Source organism: Amblyomma maculatum, chromosome 4 (assembly GCF_055883805.1).
Source record: "Amblyomma maculatum isolate TAMU_Amacu chromosome 4, ASM5588380v1, whole genome shotgun sequence".
NCBI lineage: Eukaryota > Metazoa > Arthropoda > Arachnida > Ixodida > Ixodidae > Amblyomma > Amblyomma maculatum.
In genome coordinates this window covers 145,867,206-145,874,918 of record NC_139347.1, presented here as the reverse complement: position 1 = coordinate 145,874,918, position 7,713 = coordinate 145,867,206, and the positions used below count along the sequence as shown (strand labels likewise).

Sequence of the window (7,713 nt, the reverse complement as noted above, 5' to 3'; positions counted from 1 at the left end):
ACATCATGTAACACAAAGCACACACACACACACACACACACACACACACACACACACACACACACACACACACACACACACACACACACACACACACACACACACACACACACACACACACACACACACACACACACACACACACACACACACACACACACACACACACACACACACACACACACACACACACACACACACACACACACACACACACACACACACACACACACACACACACACACACACACACACACACACACACACACACACACACACACACACACACACACACACACACACACACACGCACGCACGCACGCACGCACACACACGCGCACACACACACACACACACACACACACACACACACACACACACACACACACACACACACACACACACACACACACACACACACACACACACACACACACACACACACACACACACACACACACACACACACACACACACACACACACACACACACACACACACACACACACACACACACACACACACACACACACAAACACACACACAGTATGGCGCGGTTATCCATGCATATCAATCGGTCCTCAAGCGAATTGTATTGCATCTGAATTGAATGTCGAAATGTTTGTAGGATACGCACTTGATGTTTGAGTTGAAGCATAAAACTGCCAAATTAAAGAATAAGTCAAATCAAGTCTAAGAGATGCGCTATCAAACCGATGGTAGAGGCGGCTGGTTAGAAACTGTAGTACAGAAGGCCGCGGATGCAATCTAGGCTTGAGCTTGTTGCCATAGGCTTTATGTTCTCTTAACGGAGGGAGGCGCAGTCCGTTGTAGCAGCACTTTTGTGTGTAAGTGCACTAGAGGATTCGACCCAGTGCCGGCTTGTCTCACAGTCCCGAAGTCCGGAACGTCGAAGTATACGGAAGTGGAGCACTCGTCGACGGGCGTGATTCTTGGCGGTACGCCTCCGTAATTACCGGCGATGTCAAGCAATGGCCGCCGTCCACCATCTACACCTCCTATTTGTTTTGAAAAATCCAGTATCGCACCAAATCAGCCGTTACGAGAACATTGTTGAGTCCAGCATCAAACTGACCTGGCATGACCGGTAATCTATAAAGCGCCCAAACAGCGTATATGTTTTTGAAACAGCCGTCAAATCGGACCGACCCGATATGGAGTTCAACCCGGACAGGGATGTGATGAAGTCAGCACAATGTATTCTTTTTCCTTTTATCTCGAACAAATTAACCTTATGTAGAACAGCTACATATTTTTTTAAAATATTATATGTTTTGTTGGATCACCCACTGAGGTAGGCAGAAATTGTTCTAAAGTGTCTCAGTTTTATTGCAAGCACCTCGATGGAAAAAAATATGGTTTTGCCCCATTGGCACTAAATGGGAAAGCAGAAAGTTGAACGTTACTTCGCACTGGCCATCAAGGGTTTCACAGCGCATCATTTTTTAGAAGCCGCATCATAAAATGCTCCAGAACATCTTCACATAAACCGGTGGTTAGCATCCGTCACAAAAACATTTGTTCACAGCTTTTACCCATGGCGCAACACCAACGGCTTCCGCGTCCTTTATTTTTTTTACTCTTACAGGGTTGCGGTCTTTTCCAGTAATCCTAGCTTCATTGAACACGGCAACCAGTGTTTGGCCATTTTTTGCCTTCATTATATCATAATTCTTTATATTAACAACTTCATATTTATTACTTAAAAAAAAGATCGAGGTTCTGACTTCAATATAAAAAGTTTGAATGTCATCGTGCACTATATTGGCACGTGCCTTACAGCTAGAAGAAGAAGGAGCGAAATGGGACGAAGTAAAAGTCGTTGAAGTGCCCGCCCGTTCCTGTTGCCCGCGTTCCTGACTCAGCTCTCCCGGTGCCCTCGTTAAGCGGTTACAGCAATTCTTTAGTGTAACAACCGTTACACATCTGGTGGAGTCGTGCTGGGCATGCGCTTCCCAACCTGTGTACGCTTACGAGATAACAACACGGAGCTCACACCGGTTCATCAGCGCCCTAACCGCCGTCTCCGCGGCCAGTCACCAGAATTCGACCTCTCACCACACCGACGAGGACGACGCAGCCTCGATCGACGGTCCCACCGGAAATGGCCAGAGATAGTGCATCCTCGGCATCCATCCTCTACCACACGGCGCGAACACCGCCATCTTTTCACGGCGATGTATACGAAGATGCGGAGGACTGGCTGAACACCGTTGAGCGGGTCGCCCGCTACAACAGCTGGAGCGACGACCGCAAGCTCCATAACGCGTTTTTTGCGCTTGAAGTCTCCGCTAGGACGTGGTTCGAGAACCACGAAAACACCCTGTCCACCTGGGAGACATTTCGCATAAATCTCCTAGCTACTTTCCCCAACGCAGACCGCCGGGAGAAAGCGGAAGCTGCGCTTCACTCCGGTAACCAGTGCACTAACGAAAGCGTCCGCATGAATGTGGAGGACATGACGCGTCTCTTCAAGCGTACTGACCCCTCCATGGCCGAGGAGACAAAGCTTCGCCACCTCATGCGCGGGGTCAAGCAGGAGATTTTCGCCGGTCTGGCGCGCAGTCCACCGCGTACCGCGGCCGAATTCCTCACTGAAGCGACCACCATGGAGGCGACGCTCCTGCAACGAGCCCGGCAATACAATCGAGATGTAAGCACCCTTGGGACCGCTATTTCTTCGATGCCGCTAGGGACTGACGTAGCCGTTTGACGTCACCTAATCAGGTCAATCATCAGGGAGGATTCACAAACCCTCCAGCTGTCTCCCAGCGCGCCGTCTGCTACATCGCTATCTCAAGTCGTCCGGACGAGGTGCGCCTGGCATCGCAGCAGCGACAAGTCTCTGAGATTCCTAGATAGACTGAGGTCAGAACTACATATGCAGCTGTCCTCTGTCAGGCGCCAGCACCAGTCTACGACGGGAATACCGCCACTCAAGCAGTGCAGCAGCCTGGTCATTCCCGTGTGCCTGCTCGACCAGTCTATCAGCGGCCACAGAAATGTGATGTGTGGCGTACACCGGATCGACGGCCCCTCTGCTACCGCTGTGGTGAGGCGGGTCATCTTTACAGGGCCTGCCCGTATCGCCGAGTGGGCCTGCCTGGTTTCGCGCCCGAATATCCTTGCCCACAGAACGGCGAACGACCATTCGAAATCGCAGCTCACCTGTCGGCTAGACAGAGGCCTGGAACATGCGGCCGTTATGACACCTGCTCATCGTCTCCTCGGCATTACCGTTCCCCAAGTCCTCGCCGAGGCGCTGGCAATCTTGAACAGCGTTCTCCTAGTCCAGGTCGCGAAAACTAATTCCCGCGGTCTCCGGAGGCAAGGCCGCTGCTGTCGGGAAAACCAAAGATCCTCCGTCGCCGATACGCCGAAACGCTGATTTCTCACAGGGGCAGCATAGCGACAGCATCCGACATGCTATCTCTGATCTGTGTGTTACAACTGACGGTACTTAAGCTGTCGCTTTACTTGATACTGGGGCAGATTATTCGGTGATGTGCCATGCCCTCACCCAGGACTTGAGCAAAGTTTTGACGCCGTGGTTGGGCCCTAGCATTCGCACAGCTGGAGGTCACCTTATCAGCCCGGTCGGAAGGTGCATAGCCCGAATCAGCATCCGCGGTTTCGTCTACGTCGGTGAACTCGTCGTCTTGCGCGAGTGTTCGAGGGATTTGATCCTGGGCCTTGAATTTCTACAAACAAACGGTGCTGTGATCGACTTACACGAGGCGCGAGCCACATTTTCGACAAAGCAAGCCTTGGCGCACAGTGACACAGAAGACCCAGGAGTCAACGCTCTGTGTAATGTCGAAGACGACGTAATGCTGCCACCACGGTCCAGTGTGCTAGTGTTAGTTAGGAACGACTGGTTGCACGACTTCGAAGGTATTGCAGACAGTAACCCATCGCTGTTGCTCGAAAAGGGAGTGTCTATTGCGCGCGGTCGTCGACCTGAATGACGGCTGTGCGACAGTTCTCCTCATGAATTTCACCAATGAAATTCAATACCTCGAGAAGAGAACGGCTGTCGCCTTCCTCCACGATGTAGATGGGTTGCCGCATCTTTGTCCCGTGGAGATGAATCTTCATGACGATGCCGCAGCACACAGCGCCCTTCAAAAGGTTAAAATCAACCTGAGTTTGTCACCTCATGAAAGGAACCTTCTGTCGTCCCTGCTACTTGATTTGAAAGATTGTTTCGCGACGAGCTCCAAGGTCGGATGTAGGCCGGTAGCCAAGCATCGCATCGTCATCGATTCAGCCACGTCACCAGTATGTAAGCGTCCATACCGTGTTTCGCCTAAAGAGCGGGAGGCTATAAGAGTGCAAGTCGATGAAATGCTTGCAGACGATGTTATACAGCCGTCAACAAGTCCGTGGGCGTCGCCGGTCGTCCTGGTGAAAAAGAAAGACAACACGTTACGATTGTGCGTTGATTACAGAAAACTGAATCAGGTTAAAAAAAGGACGTGTACTCTGTACCAGGATCGATGATGCGCTCGACCGACTCCGAGACGCCAAGTTCTGCTCTTCCTTAGATCTGAAAAGCGGATATTGGCAGATCGAGGTCGACGAGCGAGACCGCAAGAAATCAGCTTTCGTGACGCCCGACGGTCTGTACGAATTTAAGGTGCTCCCGTTTGGGCTCTGTTCTGCGCCGGCCACGTTTCAACGCATGATGGACACTGTTTTAGCTGGTCTGAAGTGGCAGTCATCCCTTGTGTACCTGGACGACGTGGTCATTTTTTCGTCTAGTTTCGAACAACACTTGCAGCGATTGCGCATTATCCTTCAAGCTCTCCAGTCTGCGCAATTAACTATCAAGCCAGACAAATGTTATTTTGCCTTCGAGGAGCTCCGTTTCTTGGGACATGGGGTCAGCGCACAAGGTGTTCTCCCAGATCCCGACAAGACTTCCGCCGTCTCCAGTTTCCCACGCCCAACCGACAAGAAGGCCCTCCGACGTTTTTTGGGCCTCTGCTCCTATTACCGCCACTTTGTTAAAGATTTTTCTCGCCTAAGTGAGCCATTGACAGCCTTGACTCGAGGTGACACACCCTTTTTATGGGGGAGTGCCCAAGGCGAAGCCTTCAAGGAAGTCCGTCGCCGCCTGCAAAGTCCGCCGATACTAGCTCATTTTGACGAGAATGCAGACACAGATATCCACACTGACGCCAGCAATGTCGGCCTCGGAGCGATCCTCACACAGTGGCAGGATGGTGCAGAACGAGTCGTCGCCTACGCGAGCCATACACTTTCTCGTCTTGAAAGGAACTATTCGACGACAGAAAAAAGGTGTCTTGCCGTCATCTGGGCTCTGAGTAAGTTCCGACCGTACATCTACGGGCAACCGTTTCGTATTGTCAGTGATCATCACTCGCTGTGCTGGCTGGCCAGCAATAAAGCTCCTTCTGGGCGGTTGGCCAGGTGGAGCCTCCGGTTACAGGAGTCCGGCATGACAGTCGTCTATAAGTCGGGCCGGGAGCACCAAGACGCAGACTGTTTATCACGAGTACCCGTGGAACCGGCTACGCAAGACATCACTGATGATTGTCCTATCTTTTGTGCCGTCAGCATCTCTCGTATGGCGCAACTTCAACGGACCGACTCTGAGTTGTCGCCACTCATTGAGTACCTGGAAGGTTTTAATACTAGTGTACCCCGTTTGTTTCGTCGTGGGCTGCGGTCCTTCACTCTACGGCGTGGAGTGCTCTACAAGCGCAACTTTGACAGCACCAGGGAGACGTTTCTGCTTGTGGTGCCATCCCAGTTACGGCCCGAAATCCTGAGCGCTTGTCATGATTAACCATCCGCCAGCCACTTGGGGATCAGTCGCACACTGGCAAAGATTCGGCTGAAGTACTACTGGCTCAATTTACTACCATCAGTACGTAAATACGTAGCAACATGCCGTTATTGCCAACGGCGCAAATCTCCTCCTCTGAGACCAGCTGGCTTTCTGCAGCCTATACCACCCCCAAAGACCCATTTTCAGCAAATTGGCATAGACCTCCTCGGCCCTTTTCCGAAGTCGTCCACTGGAAAACGGTGGATTGTGGTCGCGACGGATTACTTGACGCGGTACGCTGAAACTGCGTCACTTTCAAGCGGTACTGTTGCTGAAGTCGCCGAATTCTTTGTCCACGACATAGCCCTGCGTCATGGGGTTCCTGCAGCTATCGTTACTGACCGTGGAGCTGCATTTACGGCTCGCTTCACTCAGGCGGTACTGAAGTTCACGCACACTAGCCATAGACGTACAACTGCCTACCACCCACAGACGAATGGCTTGGTGGAACGCCTCAACAGGACCTTCACCGACATGCTTTCCATGTATGTTGATGTCGAGCACAAAACATGGGACCAAATTCTTCCATATGCAACGTTCGCGTGTAATACAAGAAACGACGCGGTTCACTCCGTTTGAATTAGTCTTCGGTCGCCACGTAACCACCTCCCTGGATGCTATGCTACCCGTGGACCTCCCTGACAGTGAGACTGAACTTGTCGTCGATGTCGCCACTTATTTTCAGCGCACGGAAGAAGCGCGCCAAGGCGACAGCGTATTCACCGCCAGCAGCAGATCAATGCTGACCGCTACAACCTTCGACGCCGCTACGTTACCCACATTCCGGGCGACTATGTGTGGATCTGGACGCCCGGTCGTCGCCGCGGGCTGTCCGAAAAGTTAGTGCGCCGCTACTTCGGCCCTTACCTTGTTGTCCGCCGCCTCTGCGACGTAACGTGTGAAGTTGTACCAGCCTCGCCGGCTCATTCATCGCACAACGGCAAGCGCAGTGGCGTTATGCATGTGGTGCGAATGAAGCCCTACTACGAGCGAACCTCCGACTGACTTTCAGGCTGCATGTAGTCTACCCCGTGATGTCAGACTATTGATGTAACTCTTGAACGCTTTCTCTCCCCGCTCTTCTGTCTGACAGTAACACCGCATAGGGGCGATGCTCCAGAGGAGGGGGCAGTGACACGTGCATTAGAGCTAGAAGAAGAAGGAGTGAAATGGGACGAAGTAGAAGACGTTGAGGTGCCCGCCCGTTCCTGTTGCCCGCGTTCCTGACTCTGCTCTCCCGGTGCCCTCGTTAAGCGGTTACAGCAATTCTTTAGTTTAACAACCGTTACAATATATTGGGAGTTTAGTAAAATAAGTTATTTACACCATAGTGAAAAAATGTCCATCGAATATTTAAAGGAACCCCGCACACCTACCAACGTCGAGTAGATTTGAATAAGGAAGTAATTCAGCTCAGTTCAGTTCAGTCGCTCAGTCGTGTCTGACTCTTCGTGACCCTATGGAAGTAATTACTCACTTACATCTACCCAAGCGCAGCATTACAGTTACAAAAGAAAGCTCTACAGCTTTCTCTGAAACTTTGTAGTTTTATGTTTAATTTTGTAGCCGTATGGCTTCGCTTGCGTGGATGTCGAAGAGTAAATACTCCCTTATTACTGAACAAAAGTTGCTCGTGTCGTATTACTTAACCCTTCAGATCCCAAAACCTTGAGTTCAGTGCTATCTAGTGCTGCTTCTACGCAGAGAAACTGAGCAATTTTCGGGATTTTGAAGTTTCTGCTTTGCCATCGCGCGTCTAGTAAAAGATATCCAAGAACTGAATGAAACTAAGACGTTTTAGAGCTCTGGGCTTACTACCACATCTAGCGCATGTT

At 51.3% G+C, this 7,713-nt stretch overlaps 1 pseudogene; it reads left to right on the top strand.

Annotated features, from left to right (window-relative positions):
- The first annotated feature begins 1,967 nt into the window (after window positions 1–1,967).
- LOC146193260 (uncharacterized) lies at window positions 1,968–2,734 on the top strand (annotated as a pseudogene).
- Window positions 2,735–7,713: the final 4,979 nt, after the last annotated feature.